General features: G+C 42.4%; 1 protein-coding gene across 5 annotated transcripts in view; it reads left to right on the top strand.

Annotated features, from left to right (window-relative positions):
- The first annotated feature begins 1297 nt into the window (after positions 1-1297).
- CkIIalpha (casein kinase II subunit alpha) overlaps positions 1298-17546 on the top strand; it is a 311099-nt gene continuing 294850 nt past the window's right edge. Inside the window, exons 1-3 of one of the 5 annotated variants that reach the window (XM_067760202.1) lie at positions 1298-1441; positions 1563-1629; positions 1701-1760. The gene's annotated coding sequence lies outside the window, so the exon portion shown is untranslated. Of the gene's footprint in view, positions 1442-1476; positions 1497-1562; positions 1630-1700; positions 1824-17546 lie in introns of those variants that run through there. The other 4 variants (XM_067760199.1, XM_067760197.1, XM_067760198.1 and 1 more) reach the window with 4 other exon arrangements.

Genomic DNA, 17546 nt, shown 5'->3' with positions numbered 1-17546 from the left:
GCCCTACACAATTGAATCTCGTACATTGAATGAAACAATGTTATACACATACCTTAATGTTACCATAAGCCGTTCTTCAGGAGGGACACTTTCACGCATATTGGTGTTTTCTTTCTGTATGTAAGCACCAACGAGCATAACCAAATCCTTGAATGTAGCTTTTGACATGCGATAAAATATCCGGAACTTTGTATCATCCTGAGACAACTCCTTTGCAAATACAAACAGTCTACAATTAACATTTATCTGAATATATGGATGTGCCCAATATTTTCTCTTTGCTTTCTTTTAATTTCTGCGACGAAGAAAATTTAGCAATACCAATTCTTCGTCGCTGGACATGTTTATGTTGACCGATACAAACAAAAATTGTTATTGAAATCCGTTTTGAATTGCAAATTCTTTTTTTTTCTCTTATGCGCGGTGGTGAAAACTTTTGGTTTTAATTTTATACAAAATCAACTTTTGTATAAGGGCAATTATACAGCATAAATAAATTTTTGTAGCGACGCTTGTAAGTAGCTACGTATGCAGATCTTGAAGCGTAGAGGAATTGTAGCTACATAAAATATCATATAGCTACATATAGCTACAATTTCTCTACGCCTCAAGATCTGCACATGAAGCTACTTTCGAGCGTCGCTACAAAAAGCAAACAATTATTGAAAAAAATAAAAAAATTGTATTTCTTCAGCTATATCCGTCCCCGAAACAAAAGGAAAATAGGTATTAAACGTTGTTTGCATCCCCGTGCCTTTATAAATTATGAAAGGCAATTTTAACCCACCGCCGACTAGAAAAAGGGTGATTTCTAGTTTCCAACACTTTTTAGCCTTTTAAACGCTTCAACAATGTCTAACCAAGCTGTTGTGGTGTTTGGTACCATTTTTCGCTTTGGTAATATACCTTTCACGCACTTTTATTAACTAAAGTAACATATTTTAACTAATTACACAAATTTGCATACAAAAAAATGTACACAAACATCTTGTTCTTCCTTTTTTTCAAGCGTACGTACGCTCAGCGACCAACATTGCTGTACGCTTAGCTACACGAATATTTCATGCTTTGTCGCTTTCATGCAGCTGACGCCTCGTATGCAGCTCTCCATTCAAATACATGTGTTCGGCATCAAAGCGTACAAATTTCGCCTGCAGCGTCTATGACGCGTAGCCTCGTGTGCACCTTGCCTAAGTCTCTCAATGATCCAGAGCATTCCCGTGAGAATTGTGCTTGAGCCGGAGATGTAAAACTCATTGGATGACTGCATATATGGATCAATTTGTTGTTGCATTTTTATGTTAAATTTTTATCGATATCTGGGTCCCTGTTCATTGGAACGTGAGGAATATTGAATTACGATCACATGTTGTAAAATATCGATTTCTGAGAAAGGTGACAGTCAACTTTGTTATGTCTAATGCACAATATTAACTAAAAGGTATTGATAAATCATTATTATATGTTACCTTTCTTTAGCAGAATGTTTTTAATTAGTAAATGGAGAAAATTAAAATTTTACGTGTCTATACGATTTTTAATATTAATACCTATCATTTCAGGTGGTGTGTAATAAGGCTTTTTGTATACATCATACATATTGCTAACAATATCTACATATATAATTAGGTGAGTTTATAATTAAGCAAGCACTTCTACTAGTTCAAGACTGTTTTTTAATTAATGCAAATATCTTTTAGAATATTTCCCTTTCGGGTACTGTTAAAATCTTTTATAGAGGGATTGGACTGTGTTGCAGCGTGAGTTGCTCCTTTCAATAGCCAGATAAAAAATTTTACCATCATTTATTCTGCGTTTTGCAGGTAAGGTATAGCTTATTCCCATGCTTTTATCGGTAATTCTTTACGACAGCATGACACTGCTAATACGTGTCCAAATATCGAGGGAGGTGTCGAAAGACGCGTGTTAATCTCGAGAACAATAATCCGAAGGTGGAAAAGAAAATTTTTATCTCTGTCCGGAGATATTTGCAGTTGAAGTTGGCGATTTTCATGGGGTTGTCAACTGCAAATATCTCCGGATATAGAGACAATTTTTCTTTTCCGCCATCGGATTATTGTTCTCGAGATTAATACGCGTCGTTTGACACCTCCCTCGATATTTTTGGTAGCGTATTAGCAGTCGACCCCTCAACTAGACTATTACCAAAATTGTGAAAAGATATTTCCAAAAAACCGCAACATTAGCCCGGCGCTCTAGAAATCGGGGTGGGATCCATAGTATTTTTGGTAATTGGGCAGTTTAGGGGCCCCACCCTAAAATTGGGCGTTTTTTTGAGTGAGGTATCAAAAGACGCGTATTCACGTCTAGATCAAGAATCCGAAAGCGGAAGTTAACTTTTTTTACCCGTTCAAAAGATATTAACGAAAAACCGAAAAAAGACCCGCGGGTACTTCCGAAACCGGGGGTGTCAGCCATAGTATTTTTGCGCAGAACACCTTTTTGCGTTAGCGGCCTTCGGCCGCGCTTATAAAAAATAACCCTGAGCTACGCCATGCCAAGTCCGGCTACGGCCACGGTGATGCACAATTTTTTTTTGTGGGTACAATACAACAACAACCACATGAAAATCGCCAACTTCAACTGCAAATATCTCCGGACAGAGATAAAAATTTTCTTTTCCGCCTTTGGATTATTGTTCTCGAGATTAATACGCGTCATTTGATACCTCACTCGAAAATCTTGGCCCCTAAACTGCACTACTACCGTATTTTCTCGCAGAACACCTTTCTGCATTGGCGGCCTGTTGGGCGCGTCCAACACCGCCTTGGAGACCAACACTATAACCGCGCAAACACTTACAACAACAAAAACCCACAGTTTTTTTGCGCAGAACACCTTGCTGCATTGGCGTCCTTCAGCCGCGCGTTTAAAAAATTACCCTGGGTGGGTCCAACACCGGTTTGGAGACCAAAACTTTATCCGCGCCAAACGCTTATGTTCACAATTTTTGAACAACCACATGAAAATCGCCAGCTTCAACTGCAAATATCTCCGGACAAAGATACAATTTTTCTTTTCCGCCTTCGGATTATTGTTGTCGAGGTTAAGACGCGTCTTTTGACACCTCGATATTTTTGGTAGCGTATTAGCAGTCGACCTTGCATTTTTTGAGATTAAGCGGCATTGAATTTACGTTGCACAAAGTAACTAGGCAGTTTAAATCCGCTTGTTTAAATCCACTGACGCATAAGACCTAAAAAGTGTTACATCCTCCCGTTAGAGGACATTGATGACAATTTGTGATGTTTTTGTTGTTGTAGCAGGGCTTCCCTCATCCAATAGGTCTGACCAATCACAAATTGTCATCAGTGTAACATCAGGATGTAACACTTTTTAGGTCTTATGCGTCAGCAGATTTCAATAGGGGTGGACCATAATGAGAGAGATGTTAGAGGCGTTGGTTCCACATTAAAATTGAAGAGATGGTTGGTGTCATGTGGGGACACGTTGCAAGCACGGCATACATTTTGGATGCCGGGGTTGATTCTGGAGAGGTAAGAGTTTAACCTGTTACAGTATCCAGATCGAATTTAGGCTAGAGTGACTCGGGTTTCCCTGGGGAGTGTGCGTTTCTCTCCGCAAGGATAGGGTATTACTCTTTGAGTACTGGATTCACGGGGCAATTCCTGGCATAGATGTCCGACGCCTGTTTATGGATTTCACCAAGGACCTGCTTATGTTTTTTGGCTTCATACGGCTGTGTTCTAAGGTGCCGTATTTGTTTATTTATTTATATTCATAATGCTTTCGGAGATGACTCCTTAAGACCCCAGCAGGTTAGGGGATCAGAATATACCCGCGGTAGGTATGCCTGTCGTAAGAGGCGACTAAAATACCAGATTCAAGGGGCTGTGTAGCGCAACCTTTCAGGTTGCCAGCGCAATATATAGCTTCTCCAAGACCAATTGTCAACCTCACCTATCCTCGGCGAATCCTGTTTCACTAACAGACGAGGTTCTGGCGACCCCAAGCTTCTCATGGAACTTGGGGGTAGGGAGGGAGGGAATGGCCTGAAGGTTTATTGTGGCCACATAAATCGTTCCCGAAATGGTCGAGCTAGTACCTTAATGGTGTTATGGTACCGGAGCGTACCGGATTTGTATCCGGCAAAGGACCATCACATCGATAACACCCCCCAAAGCCTTCGGGGAGCAACCTTATCGCTACAACAACAACAACAACATGACTCCTTAAGCCCCTGGGCGGTGTTGGCTCATCAATCAGATGTCTGTTGGGATGCCCAGGTTACTGGGTATTCAACAGAAACTGTTTGGTTAGCATTTCATTTCTTTCCCTTATTGGGAGTATTCTCACCTCACTATGTAGATGGTGTTCTGGGGAAATAAGGAGACAACCCGTGGCGGTTCTGAGGGCAGTATTTTGGCAGGCCTGTAGCTTCTTCCAGTGGGTAATCTTTAGGCTTGGCGAGCATATCGGGACACGTAGCATGCAATCGGCTGGCCAATTGCTTTGTAAGTGGTAATGAGCGTTTCTTTGTCTTTTCTCCAAGTACTGCCAGCAAGGGATTTGGGGATTTTATTACGGCTCTAGATTTTCGGTACAAATGCGGCTGCCTGCTCACCAAAGTGTAGATCCTGATCAAACGTCACACCCAAGATTTTGGGGCGTAGGACAATCGGTAGCGTTGTGCCATTAACGTGGACGTTCAAAACGGTCGACGTTTGGGCCGTACATGTTGTAAATAAGATCCGATGATTTAGTCGGTGATAATGTCAGGTTTCGCGAGGTTAAGAAACTGGAGAGATCAGGGAGGTAGCCGTTTATTTTGTAACACAGCTCATCGATCTGTGGGCCTGGGCCTGTGGCCATTATTGTGCATTCATCGACGTAGGAAACGATAGTAACTCCTTCCGTTGGCGAAGGTAGCTTTGATATTTAGAAGTTAAACAAAAGTGGGGATAGGACACCACCCTGTGGCACCCCTTGTTTAACTCTCCTTGGTTTAGATGTTTCGTTTCGAAATTGCACCGATGCCTGCGGTACACCCAAATAATTTGCAGTCCACCTTTTAAGATTTGGGGGAAGGGTAGACCCTTCCAGGTTTTGCAGTAGCGTGCCATGGTTGACCGTAGGGTCTGCCACGTTATCCCCAAAATCAAAATCCCCAAAACAAAATCCCCAAAACAAAATCCACAAATCAAAATCCCCAAAATCAAAATCCCCAAAATCGAAATCCCCAAAATCAAAATCCCCAAACTCATAATCTCCAACACAAAATCCCCATTTTATGTCTGAAATAAATTCAAATTAGGTTTAAAATCGCCGCGACCAAAAAAGGCTAATAATCCATACCAACTTTCAGCACAGGCGGCCTTCGGCCGCGCTTATAAAAAATAACCCTGGGCTACGCCACGCCAAGTCCGGGTGTGTGGTATAACCGTGGCTACCGCCACGGTGATGTCTTTCTGCGTAGTACACGCTTCTGTTAGCTTGTTCGAATTAGAGCGACTAGCATTCCTATATATGGATAAGTAAAAATATGTATTGCCAAAATGTGAATAACTATATAGTTATACATATATAAATATGAATGAAAGAGTAAAGAGATATTGCTATTTTTTACACGGTCATGATGTTTATCATAGCACTGGGATTTTGATTTTAGGGATTTTGAATCTGGGGATTATGTGTTTGGGTATTTTGTTTTCTTTGGGGAATTTGTGTTTGGGTATTTTTTTTTTGGGGATTTCGTAGCACTCCCTGACCGTATCAAAAGCCTCTTGATAGGTCTAGCGCAACAAGTACTGCTCTATGGTGGGGCTGTTGATTTAAACCGCAATTTATCTGGGTGATAATGGCATTTAGCGCGGTGGTACTGCTGTGTAGTTTTCTAAAGCCATGCTGATGAGAAGCTAGTGGCAAATTTACCTTGAAATGGGGCAGTAAAATGCCTTCAAGGGTCTTGGCTACTGGCGATAGGAGAGATATGGGGTTATATGACTCTCCTATGTTAGCTGGTTTCCCAGGCTTTAGTAGCGGGACCACCTTGGCCATTTTCAATTTTTCGGGAATGACAAAGGTGGAAAGAGACAGGTTGAAGACATGTGCTAAATATTTAAAACCCTCATTTCCTAAGGTTTTAAGCATCGCCATGGCTATGCCGTCAGGGCCCACCGCTTTAGATGGTTTAGCTTGACCCATGGCATCCTCACCCTCTTTGGCGATGATGGTTATTGGGGACGCGCTGAATTTATGTTTGTGCGCGTGTCCGTTGGCCTTCCGTCTTCTTTGTCAATCGTAGATTGCATTATATATTGTCGGCAAAAGGCGCTACCGCATTTTTTCGCATCCCACAGCACTTTATCGCCAAAGTCGATGGAAATTTTGTCGTTGTGCTTGGACGCATTCGATAGGGACTTTACGGTGGACCAAAGCTTACCCACAACGGCAGAGAGGTTACAGCTACTTAGATGCTCCTCCCATTTCGCCCGCTTGTGTTCATCCACAAGCCATCTGATGTGTTGGTTTATGTCCCTTATTTGGGGGTCGCCGGGATCGAGCTCTCTTATAAGGTCACGTTCTCTCGCTAAATTTGCGGCCTCCGCCGGAAAGTGAGGCCGAATTTCGGGAATTATTCCGGCGGAAATAAAGCGAGCCGCGGCGGATTCAATGACCTTGCGGAAAGCGCGTTCACCTTGGAGAGCATCAGTCGGGTTAGGGAGGGCAGCAAAGCGCCTGTCTGTAAAGGATTTATATTCATCCCACTTTCCTTTTTAAAGTTTATGAAAGTGCGTTTATCAGAGACGATGAAGTTGGTCGGTACGCTCGATCGAGATAAGTATTGGCAGGTGGTCGGATGCCAATGTTAACATCGGCTGCCAGTTGACGCAGTTTACTAGTCCTCCGCTCACGATTGATATATCTGGCGAACTGTGACAACTTCCTACCATACGAGTGGGGGCGTCTCCGTTTATTGTGCAGAACGCCGTTTCTCCTATTTGCTCCGCGAACATCTCACCTCTACTCTCCGCTTGCAAGTTTGAATGCCATAGGTCCTAATGGGCATTGAAATCGCCTAAGATAATGCGATTGTCGCCAAGTAAGGAACTAATATTAGGGCGGTATACACAGGGCATCAGGTTGCAGGAGGGATGTAGATGTTGATGGTTTCTAGGTTTACATCGCCTGACCGGACAGATAACCCTTGACGTTCCAGGACATTGTCCTGCGGCCGATGTCGGTATCAAATATATGATATTGCACTGAGTGGTGTATGATAAACGCGAGACCGCCTCCATTCCCGCTCTCGTGATCTTTTCTGTGGACATTGTACCCAGAACAGGTCTGCAGAGCAGATCTGGCTGTGAGTTTAGTCTCTTGAATCGCAGCAATGCGGATGTTGTGCCGCTTAATGAAATCGACTATCTCCGTGATCTTACCAGTTAATCCATTACAGTTTAACTACAGAATTCTGAAGTGCAATGGGGGAGACGTCGTCACTCTAGGAGTAAGTGACGGGTGACTACGCCTGGGTTGTGAGAGGCTAGGATGCAATTGATGTCGCAAACATATATTCTGTGCTTGCAGACAGCGCAAAAGGTGATAGGGACTAAGAGTATGTTTCCCTGACCTACACGATTGCTGCCGGAAAAGAAGGGGGAAGAAGACGGGGGCAGGGCTGATATACGGCATTGCTGCCCACTACGGAGATTGTAGTTATGAGTGGGAGCGGCCGTATGAGCTGGAGGCACCATAAGGCGCGAACTGCTGGGGGAACTATTAGTGGCTTGCTGGGTGTTTGTTGTGGCTTGCTGTGCAGCAGAGCTGCTGGAATGTAGTGGGGGTGTGCTAAGGCTCAGACTACGGAACGCCCTTGGGCGTGAACAGCAGGGAGCCACAAAAGATTTATAGAAATTACGGGGACGTCTGGTTTTAGGGTCAAGCCCTGAAGAACCTGTCCGATGCAACCATCCTTGCACGAGACACACTGACAAGAGTATGACCGTCCTAAAAAGATTCTTTTCTGGAAAACGCAGCAAAACCATTTCTCAGGTCCTGGGTCAGGAGACGGACCCGGATTGGGTTCAATACCTGTCCTGAGCAGGAGAGTATGGAGCAGTCCCGCTGCGAAGAGCTGCTGGAGGGATGACAATTTGTGGAAAGGACATAACGGATTAAATGGGGTTACACTCAAATAACAGTCCTGTGACAATTTGTGGTCGTTCACACTTATGTGATGGGGCGAAGCACTGCTACAACAACAACATTAAGATTTTGGAATGTTGTTATAGCGATAAGGACACTCTCCGAAGGCCTTGGGGAGTGTTATCACTGTTGATGCCTTTGCCGGGTGCAGATTCGGTACATTCCGGTAACAAGCACCATAAAGGTACTAGCCCGACCATCTCGGGAACGATTTGGTATGACCACATGAAACCTTCTAGGCCATCCCGCCCTCCCAAACCCTTGATCAATCAGGAGTTCGGGGTCGCCAGAGCCTCGGCTGTTAATGAAACAGAATTCGCCACGGGTGGTGTTTACAATTGGGTTGGAGAAGCTATATATTGCGCCCGCAACCCCTTGAGAGGGTTGCGCTGCACAACCCTTGAATCAACAACAACAATAAATTTGGTATTTAAGTCGCCTTTTACGACAGGTATACGTACCGCGGGTATATCGATTCCCAAGGCAGCCGGTTCTATGTACCGGAGCGACCCGGGATTTATCCCGACCAAGGGCTACACCACAAATTGTAATCCTCCCAGCAGATCCTTGCAGCGGGACTGTGCCATACCACCGGGAAGGAACTGAAACCAATCCGGGTCCTTCTCCCGGCCCCTCTCCGAGAAATGGTTTTGCTGCGTTTGCCCGAAAAGAATATTTTTAGGACGGTCATACTCTGGTCAGTGTGTTACGTGCAAGGGATGGTTGCAACTGGGCTAGATCCCAAAACCCGACGTCCTCGTAACTTTTATAAATCTGATATGTTGTTACATTCTTTACATATTCTGTTCTTCATGCATATGTACATACACACCTCTCTGTGTCCTCAGATTTATATAAGAGATTCTCAGTTATCTATTATTTCCCCTTATCAATTAATTGCAACATATTGGCGACGAAAGCTAAAACGACTCAGGTAACTAAAGGCAATGGCTGCTGCTCCATTGCAAATAAAACATCATGGTCACGTTGGGCTGACCGTTTCGAAATCGCATTGGATTTATAAGATTGCGAGGCGGAGAAACATGCAAAACTGCTCCTTCATTATATGGGATCAGCTACATACAATTTATTGTGCGATAAAGTCATGCCGTTGAGGCCGGAGGAGAGGACATACGAGCGAATAGCAGCCGCATTGCACGAACACTTCGACCCCACTCCAAATGAGATATTGGAAAATTTTCGGTTTAATATGCGCAAGCAGAAAGCAGGCGAAACATGTTCCGAATTTGCTGTGTCACTACGACGATTGGCGGTAAGCTGGACGTCCAGCTAGACCCCCCCCCCCCCCCCCCCCCCCTCATAAGCACTAGGTAAAACAAAAAAATTTAAATGTGGGAATTATGTGCTATTTATGTGCTCCAACATAAGCTATGGTCTGTCCAGAAAAACAGAGGGTGGCAAGGGGGAGCAGGGGCATATAACCCCAGACGGCAAAATCGAAACGGGATAGGTGCAGAATTTTGTGCTATTTATGGGCTCGATACTTCCAAAAAACGATTCGTTTTTTGACAACTTTTTATGATTTTTTTAAAACTTCAAAAAAGAGGGGTCCAGCTGGACGTCCAGCTAGACCCCCCCTCGTAAGCACTAGACCAAACAAAACAATTTAAATGTGGGAATTATGTGCTCAATAGCGCCAAAAAGAATTCGATTTTTTGACAACTTTTAATGATTTTTTGAAAACTTCAAAAGTTGGACCCCCACTGGGGATGGACTGAAGGTTGAATGTCCAGCTAGACCCCCCCCCCCCCCCCCCCCTCATAAGCACTAGGTCAAAAAAAAAAAAAAATTGAAATGTGGGAATTATGTGCTATTTATGTGCTCCAACATAAGCTACAGTCTGTCCAGAAAAACAAAGGGGTGGCAAGGGGGAGCGGGGGCATATAACCACAGACGGCAAAATCGAAACGGGATAGGTTGCAGAATTTTGTGCTATTTATGTGCTCAATAGTTCCAAAACCGATTCGTTTTTTGACAACTTTTAATGTTTTTTTAAAACCACAAAAGTGGGGGTCCAGCTGGAATTTAATGTGCTGGACGTTCAGCTAGACCCCCTCATAAGCACTAGGTCAAACAAAAAATTTAAATGTGGGAATTATGTGCTATTTATGTGCTCAATAGTGCCAAAAAGAATTCGTACGTCCAGCTGGACCAGCCACTTTTCAAGTTTTAAAAAAATCATTAAAAGTCAAAAAAAACGGGTAAGGGGGTAAGAATATACCCGCGGTAGGTATGCCTGTCGTAAGAGGCGACTAAAATACCAGATTCAAGGGGGGTGTAGCGCAACCCTTCAGCTTGCCAGCGCAATATATAGCTTCTCCAAACCTAATTGTCAAACACACCTATCCGCGGCGAATCCTGTTTCACTAACAGACGAGGCTCTGGCGACACCAAGCTCCTCATGGAACTTGGGGGTAGGGAGGGAGGGGATGGCCTGAAGGTTTAATGTGGCCACATAAATCGTTCCCGAGATGGTCGGTCTAGCACCTTAATGGTGCTGTGGTACCGGAGCGTACCGGATCTGTATCCGGCAAAGGACCATCACATCGATAACACTCCCCAAAGCCTTCGGGGAGCAACCTTATCGCTACAACAACAACAACAACAACGAATCGTTCTTGGAACTATTGAGACCATAAAAATTACAATTTTTTTGTTTGGCTAGCTGGACGTCCAGCACATTTAATTACAGCGGGACTCTCCACTTTTGATGTTTTAAAAAAAACATTAAAAGTTGTCAGAAAACGAATCGTTTTTGGAACTATTGAGCCCATAAATTGCACAAAATTCTGCAGCTATCCCGTTTCGGGTTATATGCCCCCGATCCCCCCTTGCCACCCTTTTGTTTTTTTGGACAGGCCGTAGCTTATTTTGGAGCACATAAATAGCACATAATTCCCACATTTAAATTTTTTTGTTTTACCTAGTGCTTATGAGGGGGGGTCTAGCTGGACGCCCAGCTGGACCCCCCCTTTTGAGGTTAAAAAAAGTACTTAAATTTTGAGCACAAAATTTTTTATTTTGGGAACAAATTAGCACATAAAATAGCACATAATACCTGGCCTACCAAATTTCGAATGTCGTGTGGGGGGGGGGGGGGGGGGGGGGGGGGTGTCCAGCTTGTATGGCTACAGCATACGAATTGGCAGAAAAAGGGGGCGTAGAATTACAAGGTGGAAATGACAGAGAAAGCGTGAACAAGGTAGGTTATAAGAACAAAATAGAGAAGAAAGAAAAGAAAGAGAAACAAAAGACTGTTAATAAAAATGTTTTCGGTATGGCAATTCCACACATCTCGCAGACAAATGCAAATACAAAGAGTTCAGTTGTAATTTTTGCAACAAAAAGGGTCACCTAAAGAAAATGTGCTTAAAACAGAAATCACAGAAAAAGCGCGTGAACAAAATTGATGAGGAAGGCAACGTAAAGTTGTTCGAAGAACTACTTAAAGTAGATATACACGGTGAAGTCCATAGCATAGCAAGAAAAATCGAATGCAAATTGTCAGTGAACAATGTACCAATATTATTTGAAGTGGACACGGGGTCCCCAGTTTCGATTATCAATTTGGAAGATGCCAAAAGGCATTTCGCAAAATCGCAGTTGAAAGAAACTAAAATACAGCTACAGTATACAGCTACAGTGAGCTATTGTGGCACGCCATTGGAATGTTTGAGTTATCTCTGGATAAGCGTTGCGAATAAGATGAATGAGAAAACACTAAAATTGTATATAGTGCGATCAAATCGCAATCCACTTTTGGGCTGGGAATGGCTCCGTGAAATAAAACTTATTGGAATGAGATGCTGGGTAGTGAATCGCACAGCACGTCGCGTATTAATCAAATTGAAGACAACCAGAAATTGTGCAAAATAGATAATTTGATTAAGAGATATCCGAACTTGTTTTCCAAAACTACGGGGAAAATACGCGACTTACAAGCTCGATTATATGTAAAACCCAATAGAGCGGCAATTAGACGAGCAAGTCGCCGAAGGGCTGCTGAAGAAAGTGGAAACCAGCGAATGGGCTACACCTATTGTCGTTGTACGTAAGAAAGGCGGCAACATTCGAATATGCGGGGATTATAAGGTAACCCTCAATCCAGTACCCCTCGTTGACGAGCATCCATTACCGACAGTTGAGGAACTATTTAGCAAGATGGCTGGAGGCAAAAAGTTTTCGAAAATCAACTTGTCCACAGCATATTTACAATTAGAAATTCATCCGGAAGATCGGCATCTATTAACATTGAGCACACACAAGGGGGTTATATGAACCAACGAGAATGATGTACGGAATTGCTAGCGCTCCTGCAAAATGGTTGCGACTGATGGAACAACTACTAAGCGATATACCCGGTGTATCCGCATTTTTAGATTATATTAAAATTACGGCACCAGATGATGGTACACACATACAGCGGAGCTACTAAATAGACTGGATCGCTGCAACATGCGAGTTAATCTTGAAAAGTCGTGAATTCTTCAAGGAGAGCATAGAATACTGTGGATATAGAATAAGTAAAGAGGGCATTCGGAGAATGAAAAGTAAAATCCAGGCGATTCAAGACATGAAAGTGCCTACGAACAGAGAGGAGGTGAGAGCGTTTATGGACCTCGTTGACTATTACGGCCGATTCGAGAAAAATTTGAGCGAGATAGTGTACCCGATTAATCAGCTACTGTAAAACAACGTGAACTTCGTTTTTGATAGCAAGTGCTTAAGAGCGTTCAATGCTATAAAGAAACATATGCAATCGGATGTTATACTAACACTCTATGACTCAAAGTTACCTGTAACCTTAGCAGTTGATGCCAGCCCGATTGGAGTCGGTGCAGTACTAAGTCACGTATATGACGATGGTTCTGAGACGCCGATTCAGTTTGCTTCACAGACTTTAAGCAAGGTACAACAACGCTACTCACAGCTGGACAAAGAGGCCTACGCAATAATATTTGGCATACGTAAGTTTTACCAATACCTGTACGGTAGAAAGTTTATTCTCGTTACAGATAACAGGGCAATCTCTCAGATATTTTCACCAAGTAAAGGGATACCTATCCACTCAGCAACTCGCATGCAACATTACGCATTATTTCTCGAACAGTATGATTATGTCATTAAGTGCAAGCGCTCAAAAGATAATGGTAACGCGGATGCACTGTCAAGGTTGCCAATCATGGATGAGCGCAATTCCATAGAGGAGGTTTATATGGTTGAAGAAGAATTGTTACAGGAATTACCAATAACAGTTACTGACCTGCAACAAGAAACAAAGTTGGACAAATCAATTAAATCGTTAGTAGAAGGTCTGAAGTATGGCCGAGTATGTGAACCTAAAGATCGTTTTGGTATCGACCAGCACATAATGGATGTTTATTACGTGGAATGCGTGTCTATATTCCTAAAAGCCTTAGACCAAGTGCACTAGAGGAAATGCATACAGCACATTTCGGCATAGTTCGAATGAAAAGTCTAGCCAGAGCTTATGTTTTTTCCTTAGGTCTCTACACGCTAGCCGCGCTTCGAGAAAATGTATTATTTCTTTTCTTGTATCTTTTCATGTACATAACTTGAATTTAAAATTATTAAAAGTTAATATATACATGCATGTGAGTATAGTTGGTGATATGATTTTATGAAACAATATTGTCTGCAACTGGATACAGACGTGAGTTTAAATTTCAGGTATTTAACTTAGCATACAGTAATGAATATTTGTTATTGCAATGAATTAAAGATTTTTAGTGTACTAAATATATTACTAATAAATTTCTTGAAAGACTTGATCAATTCTTGATTCCGTGAAATATCTATTATGTTGTATGGTTGTATGTTGAGCTCCTTGCAAAGGGTTTCATGAATTCTTCTCGCATTCTGGTACCTGGGACACGAGTAGATTAAGTGACTAATTGACTGTGTTGTTGTTGTTGTTGAAGCAATGCTCGCCCCACCTAATAGCCGCGACCAATCACAAATTGTCATCAATATCCTCTAACGGGAGTCCAAGGAAACTTGCCGTTTCAACAGGGGTGGACCATAAGGAAAGGGGTGTTAGAGGCGTTGGTTCCACATTACAATTGAAGAGATGGTTGGTGTCATGTGGTTACACATTGCAAGCGGGGCATACATTTTGTATGTCGGGGTTGATTCTGGATAGGTAAGAGTTTAACCTGTTACAGTATCCAGAACGAAGTTGAGCAAGAGTGACACGCGTTTCCCTGGGGAGTATGCGTTCCTCTTCGCGAGTTTTGGATAATTTTCGTTAAGTACTGGATTCACCGGGAAATTCCCGGCATAAAGGTCCGACGCCTGTTTATGGAGTTCACCAAGGACCTGCTTATGTTTTTTCACTTCATACGGCTGGGTTCTCAGGTGCCGTATTTCCTCAAAATGCTTACGGAGATGACTCCTTAAGCCCCTAGGCGGTGCTGGTTCATCAATCAGATGTCTGTTGGGATGCCCAGGTTTCTGGGTATTCAACAGAACTGTTTGGGCAGCATCTCATTTCTCTCCCTGATGGGGAGTATTCTCGCCTCATTATGCAGATGGTGTTCTGGGGACATAAGAAGACAACCCGTGGCGATTCTGAGAGCAGTATTTTGGCAGGCCTGTAGTTTCTTCCAGTGGGTGATTTTTAGGCTTGGCGACCATATGGGTGACGCGTAGCACGTAATCGGCTGGCTAATTGCTTTGTATGTAGTTATGAGCGTTTCTTTATCTTTTCCCCAAGTACTGCTAGCGAGGGATTTGAGGATTTTGTTACGGCTCTGAATTCTCGGAACAATTGCGGCTGCGTGCTCACCAAAATGTAGATCCTGATCAAACGTCACACCCAAGATTTTGGGGTGTAGGACAGTCGGTAGCGTAGTGCCATCGACGTGGATGTGCTTCTCCTTCGTTGCATGGACATAAGTCTATATCAATAATATGGAAGCGCTTCAAGTAGGCTTTGCAGAAACTGTGACCAGTTAAGCATTGCGTCATTTCGAATAAAATTCCAAATCTTTCACTGTATATCTCTGCTTCTTTTGGCGCCTGGAAGAACATATTGGTGGTACTGCCTGTCGATTCATCTGTGTATTCACGACGCCATGCTTCTTGCGTTTCTTGTTGTATAATTGCTTTAGTATAGCTCGTTGGAAACTTTTTGTAAACAGGACTTGTAGTCAGACCTGCCGCTTCCTTGGCTGCTTTATCTGCTTGCTCATTTCCGTCGATACCAGTATGAGCTTTTACCCAAGAGAAATTAATTTGGTTTTTTTGACGTAGAAAGAACAACCGCTTATGTATTGACGCTATTAATGGCGTCGTACTGCTTCTATTTTTGATAGCTTCAAGACATGATTGGCCATCACTAAAAATGTGTAGGTTTTGTGTTGCCAAGTACCTTTGAGCCCAGAATAGCGCAGAATCGATTGCGTACGCTTCAGCTTGGAACACGCTGCATACATTGTGAAGCTTAAATATTTCTTTTTCAGAAGTTCCATCTAGATGGATGATAACAAAGGCCGATCCGCATTCTCCCGTTTCTAGTTTGCTTCCGTCTGTAAAGATCTGTGTTGTATGATGTGCTATTAAGCTATCAATTTCGACCTGTCTACTGATTTTGCTATATTCAAGCAAGTCTTTCGGATGTATATCTCTATCTAAATCAACTTCTACTGGTAACCCAGGTTTTTCACCTTGTTTTCTGACCTCGTATACTTTGCTTATTTCTGCAACTTTAAGATGGAGTGGCGTGAACGCAGCTAGTGCTAGTGCAGAAGTTGCGGACACACTGTGAAAGCCACGTATCGCTCTTATAGCAAAACTTCTTTGAAAAGATCGGAGAAGCTTACGGACGCAGTAGTAGTTAGTTGTTCCTCCCCAGACACTTGATGCGTAAGTAATCATGGGCTCGACAACTTGTCTGTATATTATTGCAACATTTTCAGCATGAATTCCCCATGTAGGTCTCACATATTTGCATATATTATTAAAAATTCGTTGCGTTTTTCCAATGATATAGCGTGCATGGCTGATAAAATTTAAATTGTTATCTATTATAACGCCGAGAAGTTTTATAGACTCTACGAACGGCAAGTTAGTTCCATTTAAGTAAATTTTTGCTGTTCTTGATTTTTGTGTAAACGCTATTGCCTTCGTTTTATCATCACCAAATTGTAGTTTGACATCGTTTCCCCATTGATGTAGCATTAGCTATACATTCGAGCTCCGCGCGTGTTTTTGCGGCCACGGTAAGGAGCACATCATCGGCAAATGCTCGAATTTGGCATCCATTTGGTAGTGGCATGGTAAATAGGCTATCTAAAATTATGTTCCAAAATGTAGGACCACATATGGAACCTTGGATACACTCTTTTGACATTGATTTTTTGGCAGTGGCATCAGCATATTCTAATCTAACCGATCGGTTATCTAGATAGCTTTTAATTAAGTTATAAATATTTGATGGAGTACGTTGGCATTCCAGCTTTTTAAAAAGTATAGGCCACCAAGCATTATCAAAAGCGGCTTTGATGTCAAGAGAGACGCAAATCACCTGGTATTTCTTGCTTCTTCTTTCTTTTATATGATGGATTGCGTTGTATAACGCGTCGGTTGTCGACGTTTGCTGTTTAAAGCCAAATTGCTTATTAGACCACAAATTATTGTTTTCTAAGTGGAAATTCAAACGCTTAGTGAGTAGTTTTTCCAACACTTTGCCTAATATTGGTAAAAGCCCTATTGGTCTATATGATGATACATCTCCAGCCACTTTATTGGTTTTTGGTATCACTTTGACATATGCTTCTTTCCATGCCTTCGGAAAGTAACCAATTTTTAAACAAGCGTTGTATATTTTAGTTATTAAATCAGGATAATCTTTGATTACCTCCAAGCATATATCCGATGTCAGGTGATCTAATCCAGGAGCTCTATTAGGGTTCATTGTATTAATAGCCTCGACGACCTCGGCTTCTGTGAAGTCTTTGTCCTCAGGTGTACTTATGCTATTTTTTACCTGACTGCGGATTTCACCCTGGCTTATGGTTATGTCTTCACAATCGTCTGGATAGAAGTGCTGCAGTAGATACTGGTCTCTGTGGTATTTCCTGCATGGTGAAGTGTCGTGGGCGGACGCTGTACGGGTGTATGTATGTATGTATGTATTTATTTGAAAATTTGTTCCTAGCACAACAATTTTGACAAATTATTTAACAGTGCTAGTCATGAATAGCATGAGCTATAAAAATTGAACATTTATAATAATAAATTAGATTAATCAAATTAAATTAAATATAGCGGACAATAGTGAAATATTTATGTATGTAAATGTAAATCTTAAA

Source organism: Eurosta solidaginis, chromosome 1 (assembly GCF_040869045.1).
Source record: "Eurosta solidaginis isolate ZX-2024a chromosome 1, ASM4086904v1, whole genome shotgun sequence".
NCBI classification, from domain to species: Eukaryota; Metazoa; Arthropoda; class Insecta; order Diptera; family Tephritidae; genus Eurosta; species Eurosta solidaginis.
The sequence above is the reverse complement of the archived record's forward strand: the minus strand, read 5'-3'. Positions and strand labels throughout refer to the sequence as shown.